General features: G+C 36.5%; 1 protein-coding gene across 3 annotated transcripts in view; it reads left to right on the forward strand.

Annotated features, from left to right (window-relative positions):
- OTLD1 (OTU-like cysteine protease family protein) overlaps nt 1-12,448 on the forward strand; it is a 55,383-nt gene that overhangs the window by 24,652 nt on the left and 18,283 nt on the right. The window lies entirely within an intron of this gene.

Consider the following 12,448-nt stretch of genomic DNA (forward strand, 5'->3'; position numbering starts at 1 on the left):
TGCAAAGTAATTTATGCAAAATAATTATTTAGAGAAGAAATTCGATCTATATGTAGGGCTCCGTATTTTGACTCACTATCATGATGAAAAAAAATTGAGCTTTTTATACAAATAACTTGCGAACATCATAATGTGGGGAGTTCTTAAAATAATAGCAGCAAAGAATAGTTTGGGGAAATATTGGCAAACCAAAAGTATTTAGTATTCTTTGAATCAGAAAAAAAAAATTGTCGGGAAAAAGACAGTATTTTTTTTAATAAATTTATGCAAGGTCGTTCCATAGCATAGAGATATAGAGAGGAAATAAAATAGGATTCTGATGTTTATATTCATTCCACTGGTTACATTGCATGGCACAAAGAATGCTCCATGGTGCATAAATTTAACTAGATAATTATAGTTGTCAAAAATTCAATCAAAATATAGCTTGTACAAAATCAAACTATAAACTAAGTACAAAGCTAAAAAATCATATCTAGCCAATGCCTCTGGCTAGTACAAATAGAGCTATGCTAGATGGATTGAGGTCTTGATGATGAAGCTTCTAGCTCAGAGCCTCCTCTAATTTTTTCAACCTCATGACAATCCAAGTTGTTCTCTACGATCTCAAAATCCGCAGGCTGAAGAAAGACATTAAAATGACAGTTTTCCTTTTATTGAACAGACATCTCATAAACTACAGTTAGGAATTAGCTGGTTCATATTATTTGATTTAATAGTATCTGCAATTTCTTGAACAATGTGGAAGAAAACTATATTAATAGTGTGAAAGGGAAAACATATGACAAAGTAGCATTTGCAAAGTTCAACACGGCAAGTTTTGAATCAAATACCTTAGGATGGTGTAATAGAAGATGCTTTTGAAATGATATTGAAATTTTATTGATAACTATTATAGCAATTTTGTGAAATGGTATATTTTCCTTTGTATAATAATGACCTGTTAGTACAAAATAATTGAGCAACTGCTTGAGTCACAGTTTTAGCTGTTAATATTGAAGTATATTTTTCTTGATTTGCATATAAGTGGATGATAGAGATAAAAACATAAGTGAACTGTGTTGAGAATTTGAGAGATTAGAGGTAAAAGTTCCAATGAAAAATCGAAGCATGAGGAGCAATCCCTTGCAATGGGAAAGTTGATGCTGAAATCTATCTGGACCATTAAAGAGAAAATATACGAGGTGTGCTTTGGGAGGGATTAAGATCAGCCCACAAGACTAGTGCATGACTTCTCGCAAGGCATGAATTAGTTTTCTTCATACCTATTTAACATGCATGGAATGCTATGCTATTTATCTAAAGCATTTAGGTACTGCTACTGTACTCCATGTAGGCCTTATGAAACTACATGTATGTGAGGAATCTAAATAGAGTATAATTTCCTAGCAAATACAAGACATGCATTTGAATGGTGAGTTTTGTCAATTAACACAGAAGTATGGTTGTAGGCTATATAGGAAATTTAAATATTGTAAGAATTTGGTATAGCTTTGATACCATGTAAGAATTTGCCTTAGGACAAAATGATGCTAAGGTCAAGAAGCTCAAGAATTAGCACAATATTGACCAAATGATGTATAATCATAATAACAATATGAGAATGAATAATGTACATACACACTAGGAGTGCCTGAATATAAAGGCCTCTAGAATGACTAGGAGTTAGCAATATGATAAGCCTCACAACTAAGCACATGTCCACCAAGAGTGGATTATACTCCATTGAGCATAGGAGTTAGTGCGATGATGAGAGGATAAGCCTACATAGGCGTGTCACATAAAATTATGTTTTAGACACCATGTGCTTAATTAGAGTGCGAACAACTGTGTTGTCTACATGACAACTCAGTTGATTATGCAAACTCCAGTGTTATAGACACCATGTGCTAAAATAGAGTTGCTAACTCTTGTGTTGTCAACATGACAATTCATATGAGTATGCATACTCCTAGGTGTCTAACCTAATAAATAGTAAAATAATGCATTTATCCTAAGTAAACTTAAGTAAAGTGTAAATAATAACTATTTACACTAACACCCCTCCTTAAGTGCAACTTAGTGGAATGCACTTAAGCTCACAAAAGCTATGATGAAATGCATAATGGGTCCTGGCTACTAGGCCATGTTATGTACCCAAGTACAAATGCAATGAAATGCAATCTCTCTGAAAATGGAGAAAGAGGAAAAATCTCACGGGAAAAACCCTCCCCCAAAAAGAGAGATAAGTACAATAAAGAAAGATGCATGTATGGATGGAGTAATCAAGACCCCCCCATTATGACATATATCATGCATATACGAGAATCCCTCCATGAAATCCCGCCCTTAGTGAAGGATTTCATAATGGTAAGTGCTTGAAGACAAAAAAGAATCCAATGCCTACAAACAACATTTCTCCCTTTAGGAAGAAGATACACCAAGTAGAAGTGCAATTATGCTTCCCACTGTGGATAGGAAGATGGTAGAGGGATCCATATGTAGTATACTATTGATGCTACCTCTGAAGTCTGCTCAAATGTCAACAAGTCCTTGATGAATGTAGATGCGACAAGCTAATCTGGTGGATGACCAAAAGAAGGTGGCAAACAAGGTAACATGGCCATGTATGAAGCTGAATCAACCTCCAAAGACAATGAAACATCTTGATAGGAAGATATGGGAAGAGAAGCAATGTCACCTCCTTTCAGCGATGTAGGCACACCCATGAAAGAAGCTTCTTGATGACGAAGGAAGTTGCACCATGAAAGCTGAATGATATTCCTCCTTGTAGGAAGAAGTGGTGCCATAGGTGTAGTAGAGAATGCTCCCCAACTAGTAGGAAGGATCCTCAGAATATATGATGTCTGAGGAAACTAGAATACAATCTCCAAAGATTGATATGTCTCCTTTGAAGTGAAAGAGTTCTTCTTCAACTGCTGTAAAGAATTGTCCACAATCATGTCAGAAAGATCAAGTGGTTGAGGGTCAATGTTCCCTCGCAACAAGTGAAGAAGAAGTCTCCTCAACAAAGAGAAGATTGATGTCGTCAATGATGTCTCCCACGTCTTCAATGTAAGACTCCACAAACAACCCTGCAATGTCTGGAAGGAAGTCATCCCATGAAGCTGAAATAGGAAGACACGGTAGTTCTTGCTGCACTGAATCAATTTATCTGTGGTTGGAACTGGATGAGTAGAAGCAACAGGAGCATCAGGAGATAGGATCTCAATTGGAGTTGAAGCTACCATAATTGGAGTGACTGGAGGTAGAATGTCCTCTGGAAATGGAGGAACTGTAGGATCTCCATATGTTTTTCAAAGAGCCATCCAAATGTCATAAGGTTCAGTGAGCTTTCCAATGACAGCAAAGCATTCAACATTGATACTGAAAAAAATGAGAGACCCAATTATGTTAATAGGTGTACGATCAGTGTAAGAGGGCAATTCTTTGGAACATAGATAAGGAAATACTTCCTTATGCTCTCTTGGATGATTAATTATCAAGGCACTCCATTTGTGATATTCCCTTTTTGTCAACCACGGTCTTATACCAAACTGACATGTGAAACAAAACTCCATGAGATCTATAAATGTATGCACCCCCCAAAATGCAAAAATAATCAATGAACCCCCTCCTAATTTATGATTTGGCACTTTATACCTAGTGCGTTTACAATAGCCACTCGCCAATTTCGGCCTTAGTGGACTTTTGCTTTGCTGTTTACAACGTCCTCTTGGAGTTCAAATTTGGAACTTTACAATGTAGCTCAGAAATACAACAATTTTGATGTTTGATCAAAGCAATACAATGCAAAAAAGGACTTAATCTGAAATTGGTATTTCTGTCCACACAAGCCTATAATCTGATTGCAGATTTGGATAGTAGACGAAAAATTATGCACTTAAAAAAAAATGGAACCTAATTATGTGTTCAGGTGAGCCCGTACTAAGCCTTTGAGTTTGCAAAAATGGGGATTTGTGATTTGCAGAAAAATTCAGGAACAAAGATCTCAAACATCCCGCATCAATGTGTAGATCACGAAATTCTACCCCAAAACAAAAAAAATTACTCGAAAAAAGGAGTTCGTATGAGGGAGATATGGTGGTTTGAAAATCACCTCTGTAATTATTTTTCCTGAATCGTTGTTGTCGCACCTCCAAAAATCAAATGGCTCTTGATTTCACCTCAGATGTCTGATTTTGATGAAACAAAAGTCAGTATGGGGTTTTTTTGACCTTCTGAATATAATGCCAATCTCTAATTTGCATTAGCAAGCTCCAATCTTGACTTGCCAAAAAAAATCTCTCCAATGGCTATGCAATGAAGCTCCTGTGACTTTGGTACCATGTAAGAATTTGCCTAAGGCAATAAATCAACACCAAGATCAAGAAACTCTATAGATAGCACAAGAGAGACTAATGATGATCAAATGAGAATCTCAATAATGATCAAAATGATAATGGATATGAGATGATTGGATATGAGATAATTTGATATCAGATGAATACATAGTAGGAGTACCTGAATATAAAGGCCTTTAGAATGACTATGAGTTAGCAATATGATAAGCCTCACAACTAAGAACATGTCCACCAAGAGTGGATTATTCTCCATTGAGCACAGGAGTTAGTGCAATGATGAGAGGATATGCGGAGTTAGCAATATGATAAACTTCACAACTAAGAACATGTCCACCAAGAGTGGACTATCCTCCATTGAGCACAGGAGTTAGTGCGATGATGGGAGGATAAGCCTACATAGGTGTGTCACGTAAAATTATATTGTAGACACCATGTGCTTAATTATAGTGCAATGATGAGAGGATAAGTGGAGTTAGCAATATGATAAGCTAGTTAGTGCGATGATGAGAGGATAAGCCTACATAGGTGTGTCACGTAAAATTATATTGTAGACACCATGTGCTTAATTAGAGTGCAATGATGAGAGGATAAGTGGAGTTAGCAATATGATAAGCTAGTTAGTACGATGATGGGAGGATAAGCCTACATAGGTGTGTCACGTAAAATTATATTGTAGACACCATGTGTTTAATTAAAGTGCAATGATGAGAGGATAAGCGGAGTTAGCAATATGATAGGCCTCACAACTAAGAACATGTCCACCAAGAGTGGACTATCCTCCATTGAGCACAGGAGTTAGTGCGATGATGAGGGGATAAGCCTACATAGGTGTGTCACGTAAAATTATATTGTAGACACGACGTGCTTAATTAGAGTGCAAACAACTGTGTTCTCTACATGACAACTCAGTTAATTATGCAAACTCTAGTGTTGTAGACACCACGTGCTAAAATAGAGTTGCTAACTCTTATGTTGTCAACATGACAACTCATATGAGTATGCATACTCCTAGGTGTCTAACCTAATAAATAATAAAATAGTGCATTTATCTTAAGTAAACTTAAGTAAAGTGTAAACAATAATTATTTACACTAACAAATATAACCAAAAGTATCCTTCACTCTGATATTAAATATTGCTACAATCCATCCTTCTCCGTGCTACAGGCTGATTTTCATCTTTTTGATAGGAACCATTCTGCTTGTGGTTCCACAATGTCTATACATTGTTATGTATATACTTCACATGATTATATAATTGTCACTACCCTATGTGCTTGTCATTTATTTTGATGGCCAGTGTCATATTGAAGCTTGTAGATTTTACTCGTTGTTAGAATCTAAAAGGAAATTGAACGTTGATAATATAAAGCACCACTTTCGTATTTGTGTTGATAGCTGAATTTTTCTTTTTCCTTTTGAATAAGTGAGGATCACAAGAATTCCAAGAAAACAAATCTATTAGGTTAATATCAAGCTAATAGAGTTTTGTTTCAATTTAGTCTGGGCTTTCTGTATTTACTTTTGACAAGTACTGTTGTAAGGTTTGCATATGTAAAAAATAATTTAAAAAACCTTAGTATTTATGATATTGTCTACCATTTCCCAGTAAATTGTTTTTTGGATTTATATACATGGAAAGCCCAAGGCAAATGACAGTAGTGTTAAATACAGGAAAAATAATCATGTCAATATCCTTACATCAAATGTAGATGCATACCAAAGAATGTGTCTATTTTGAAATCTTTAGCACCGATTAGATATATATGTCCAGTCAAGGTCACTACTTCTGATTTGCCTCTAAAACTTGATGAAATCTTGTGAATCTTTTTTGATGGTGAACCATGTCCTAGCAGCTAGTGCATGTTTCTATGTTGAAAATCAGTGTAACACGGGGACTCACACCCCCTCTTAAACCTTGAAGTACCCGTCCCTAAGACGTCCCCACACCAAGTACTTGAGTACCCAATTACCCCCACGGGTATATGATATGTTACTATGTTGAATCTTCAATGGCTCTAGTTGATGTTACAATTTTGTTATGCTCAAGTATTTTAATTTGGTATGTTCTACAGAAACATCGTTTCAAAACTAGCATTTCAAGTTCTATATGTATACTATACGACAGCCCCCGTCTCCCCATCCCAAATATGAGGCCCATTTTCCCCTTGTCCTGCCGTCCCAATGAACACGAGTATTGGTGTTACACTGTTAAAATCAAGCAGGAAAACTCCTACCAAATGTATATTTATATAAGATGTATGTGTTTTATGCAGCTACACACATAGCTACATATAATACACACCCAATCAAACTCAACTTTCAAACTGATCAAAACTGAACTGTTTTAAAAAAAATATTATTATCTGGAGTAATTATACACTAAAAAATGTTGCAACACAAACTTGGTTACTTGTTCTTGATCTTCATTGGTAATTCACGTAATGATTTCTCATTTGTTTCACGATTTTTATAAATTTTTTTTTGATTGGTGATAAGTTTCTATTATTATTGAAAAAGTCGGGATTTAGCCTGTCATGCACCAGGGGTAGTTACAATAGAGAATTACTTCCCTCATAAAAACATTTCAATCAAAGATGACTTGTTGAAGTCCACAAATTACAAACTACTGTATGTTCTACCTTTTGAGTGCAATCGTAATTTCATATTGAATCCTCCCTCCTCCTTAGCCTTCTTGTCTCTTTTCCCTTTAACTACTTGCCATCCTCCTCCTAGCCTTTCAACCTCCTCCTGCCACTTCTGGGACTCATCCATTAAGGACCTTGTCTCCCTATCTTGGCTCCATGGGCACATTTGGAAGAGGTCCAGCACTTTCAAGGCTGAGACTACATAAATACCCTCCTTTTCACCATCGTCAGAAACTGCACCCTTGCTTACTCCTGTACCGGAGCAGAATTCTCAACTTCCAAGGCTGAGACTACATAAATACCCTCCTTTCCAACATCGTCAGAAACTTCACCCATGTTAACTCCCTGTACCGGAGCAGAATTCTCAACATTGTTCGCCTTCTTCAAAGCTTCTAACTGCCTTTCATTGTGCCTCCCACAAGATTTGCCTCAATAATGACCTTAGCAGCCTTGCTCCTTATTCCTTGTCGACCCATCCTTTTGCCTATATGTGTACCCTCCTTAAGTGTGCCCGAGGAATATGAAGCTAAATCTCTATTAGCAGCCAACCCATCGTCATTTGAATCAGGCACTGAGACTATATCCTTCTTATTCTCCAATGAGTTGAATTTAAGCTCTACATCTTTCCACCAAGTCGCCTATTTAGAATTTCTTTTTTTAGGGCAGCTCACAGCCACATGCTTCATTCGGAAGTATCTTTTGCATCTGAATGGAATACCTTCATATTCCATTGGCTGAGTTCACTCTCCATTAGTCAGTTCCAGCGATAACTCTGCGGGAAGGGCTTTCGTAAGATCCACCTCTACTAAAATATGTGCATAAGTAGAATGAAGAAAATTCTGTGAACCTTTATCCATACTAATAAATTTGCCCAAAGTATTCCCAATGGTAAGACATGGAAGTCTTACCCAAAGAGGAATCTTGTTGAAAGATTTGGTAGCAGGATTTAAAGCCGGATACCAGGGCTTCAGCAGCAACATATATTTTTCCCCCAACTACATATGTAATTGCAAAAGATATTTTCCGTGTCCAACTCATTGTCATAGGTTACTACAAAAAAACCTTGGGCACCTGGATAAATCTGAACATTTCCGTCCACGATGGGTCCCCATTTCTGAGAATTCCAACTATGTAGCCTCCATGAGTTGGGCCAAAAACCCCCAAATCTCCCATTCAGACCCAACTCTGTGAAATGTTTGCATTTTTTGCTACCTTTGCCTCCGTCTCTTTATCAAGGTATACTGATAATTTATCTGCGAGTGGTTCAAAACGTTTTAGTCTTATCTCGTTCTTTTTTATTTCTCATAGCCATTTCACCAGACAAACCTTGATCTAGACCCTTTGTGCCCTTATTTTTCCTGAAAATCTGTAAATCTGCTTCATTTTCTCCATACCTGATCTCTACAGGAGTGCCCAACTTGCCACTAGAATACCCTTGAGAACCCAAAATACTAGCATGGGCAGAGGAAGAGTCACCCCTTTCAAAACCCGTGAAGCTGCTCTGCTGCATTCTTTCTTACAGGGGGTCCTCTTTGCTTCCAACACACGGGGACTCACTCCCACATCTATGTGAGGGGTGCCTTATATCTGTTCCTGCCCCCCCAAATTTTCTTGCCGCTACTCGACATAGTGCCCAAAGGAGCCCAGGCGTGAGATGTGCACAAAGCCGAGGGGTTATCATAATGTCTTGATGCCGCATTCCAATCAAAACCCCTGTGATTGGCCCTCCAACTTTCTAAACCCCGCGCTTTAGAAAACCTACCAGCACCATCAACACTCCCTCCTCCTGGAAAGACCTTTTCCCAAGATAAACCATTGCTTCCTCTCGATCTACCATTAAACACAGGACCATGGGTTGAGGAGCCTTAGAATCGTTGCCAGTAACAGCACCATTCATCTGCACTAAAAAACCCTAGGTGCTGCAACGGACGGAAGAGCCATCATAAGAAAACTATAATTACTAATGTCCTAACAAATATAATTTGTCAAAGAAATTATCAATCCTACTTTTAATAATTCCAAGAAGAATAGATCAGCCCCAATAAAGTTTTAAGATGATTTTTGAGACAAACAGAAAAGAAGACAATTAGTTAAGTTGTGGTCATTTCTTTTGCCTTAGTATTTTATTTCTATTTTATTTCAAAATACTGTTTAGGATAACAAAAAAAATTTAAAAAAGCAGGAAACTAAATTTTAAGAAATGTATAAAAGTTTAAAACAAAAATATCAAAATTTTAAATCAATATATCTTTTAAAACACTAGTATAAGAATAATAATAGCTGCTTTATAATATTTCCAGGAAAATAAGTTATCAACAGTAAGAGTTTCAGGATTAGTTGTGTTGAATTTCTTTGCATCAATGTTTTGAGTCACACTCCTGGGAGTGTGATTCAAAAAGATGATCCAAAGAATTTCAACAGAATCGAATCCAAAAACTCTCTCGATTATCATGGATTGTGGAAATCTCCTTTCTTAGAATAAATAAACAAAAAACAAAATCAATATGTACGCACTTACACATATATGTGTATGCGTGTGTGTATATACTATATATATATATTCTTTGCTCAAATTTTAACCCAATTCAATTTCTTATTTAATTTTAATAATTTACTTATGTAGATCAATGATAATATGTAAAACAAAAATACCAATCTAAATTAAAAAAATAAGTGTGGTGTTTCAGCAATGTTGTTGGACCACCGATTTTTCCTTTAAAATAGAGCTTTGAGGTATACATTTTTCAAATGGGTGATCACTGATATTAAATGAGCATGCTAAGATTTGGGCATGACAAGATTTGAACATTTATCATCGGTATTTCAATATCGGACTATACAGGGCCTGTGTGTGTAAAATCCCAAAATTCGTACCAGATTTCTGTTTGATTTATCTATGAAAGCACATTACGAGAAACTAATGTATTCATTATCCAGATCCATGTTTGCAAATCTGTGCATTACCATTTAATAAAAAATAATATCTGATTTATCTCTTTTCTAGTTTATCTAATAGCAGGAAAAAAAGTCCAACAGGAGGTTATGGAGATCTAAAACATTTTAATGTAGTCAACATTGTTACTATTTGGGATTAAGGAGGCTCACATGGACATGCTTAAATCTTGCACCAATATTTTCTCTGATCAGGTGGTAAGAGGATGCTACAGGCAGATATCTCATGCATTTATGATGTATATGAAGTAATGAGCACAACTACGTCCGGTCATTTGTTGGTGTTAATGATTGTATCTGCGATCAGATGATTCAAATCGATGAAATCAAATGTTTGAATGCCCTATTGGCCTCAAACATTTGATATCTATCCTACACTATTATTATCATGGAGCATTAATATTATTGATAATAAAGTGTGTATATACACACACCCACCCACACACACACACATATACATATACATATACATATATTATTGCAAATTCAATTATGATAATACCTTAAGCAAATATTATTTGTAATAACAAATGAGAGTTAAAGAGACATGTCTCTTAATATTATAGACACATTCATTGACAAGGTAACTTGAAACACACAGATAATTAAAGCAAGTGCTATTACAAGTTACGGCAGTAAATTAATTTTTACATACACAGATCTTTAACATGGTTTTAGAGCAGGCGACTCCCGAACCTGTTAGTAATAAGGGCAACAATTTGAAATAAGAAATCTTTGTAGCTATGATCTTGCCCTCTGTCAAGAGTTGCAGTTGTCAATGCTTTAATAAGCAAGAATTATAACTGAATGTTACACTTGATTTGCTTGGCCTAAGGCATTATTGAATATTCTTTGTTAAGGGTCTGGCCACAAGAGTACGTAGGAAGAGACATACACCAATTTGTTTCCTTAATAAAGGTGAATCAATTGCAGAAAAGGCTTTGGAGACTTAAATATATAAGCGATTCACATTGTCGATAGCCTCTACAAATGTAGTTGCATGAATTGAGATTACTACATATTGTGTATACAAAATTCAAAGGAAAATTCAATTGCCCTCTCTTCGTGGATTCCCCTGAAGACGTGCATGCAAAATGTGTACTTGGTAAATATTTGTAATGCTCTCTGCTAGTTATGGTCAATTTATTCCAGTTTAGGTACCAACCGATGATACTCAGAATTCAAATAAACACAAAACCAACAATCCTGGGCTCATTAAATATTACCCACATTTTCATACAAAATTTACTAAACTGGCTGCAGAAAATCAATCTCTTATACAAGTTAACAAAGTGCAGAACCAAACAAATACAGAGGGAAGTAGTTAAAGACAGACCCGTGATTGTTAACGCGTGCCAATATGGTAGTCAGATTCTGCAGAGCTGATATGACTTGGCGTCACCTCCAACACTCAGCCACTCTGCCATTTATATCTGTGTATCCTATCTCAACTCCACTATACTGTATCTTCCTTGAATCCCCAGAACTCTAAATCGCTACCGTCAGGATACCTTCTCTGGCCCGAGAATGATGAAACTCGGCCTGCTACTGCAATCCTATGAACCAAGGAATATCTCAAGACACCTGGAAAAACACACTAACCCTGTTGTTTGCTGCTACAACTATCCTGCCCTGTCAGCTTGGAAGGAAGTTATGCTGCCGTTCCTCTTTTCCGTATGCAGAAACTAACCAACACTTTACTGCTGCTAATGTCCAGTTATGATAAATATCCAGAAAATGGTCACTCCTTTACGGAAATCAACATGAAAGTCTGCTACTTGCCGTGGTGTTCAAGTAATCTAAATTCAATGTATCAGCTCAACTTTATCTCTGAACATGCAATGTGAATACTAGGTTTGCGTCTAGTATCACCACTTTCCTTAAGGGGTTTCGTCCTCAAGACGAATCCAGTCACATTGAAGCAACCTGATTAGGATTTGAACAATAGCATATATTCGTCGTGTCCCAATCTCAATGAAAAAGCTTTCTTTTATCACATTGAAGTGAGTGGAGAACAAATTTCTTAGCAATGTTGGATAAAGACTTATTTCGTCTTTTAGTCAGTCATTTTGTCCTGAAGTGACTCTAAACAATAAAGTATTTTACACCACCACTTAATAAAATAAAGTTACTTTAACCTTTGGATTTCCCATTTAAAATTTTCTTCGACTGAAACCAAACACCTGTGACTGGCTGGCATCCTAAATCACATGCCGTTAGCCTATCCAGATGGGAAGATAGACCAACTAGGCGCCATTAATGCTAGCGTGGAGAAGGGGACATTACAATATTTCAGAAGGGACTGCACGATTCCAATGAAGAGAAGCGGAAGCAACTATATCAGGTGGATGTATTCCTAGCAACACATTTTCAAATATTTGTTCCTGAAGATGGTAAATGCAGTATTAAAATGTTGAGCAATGAGTTTCCCTATTTCCCTGCATGTGGATTCAGAGTTTGGTATTGAAATAGCCATAATATGATTGGTGGTTCCTTCTCACTAGTT

Source organism: Cupressus sempervirens, chromosome 11 (assembly GCF_028749045.1).
Source record: "Cupressus sempervirens isolate cs-2001-9-10 chromosome 11, ASM2874904v1, whole genome shotgun sequence".
NCBI lineage: Eukaryota > Viridiplantae > Streptophyta > Pinopsida > Cupressales > Cupressaceae > Cupressus > Cupressus sempervirens.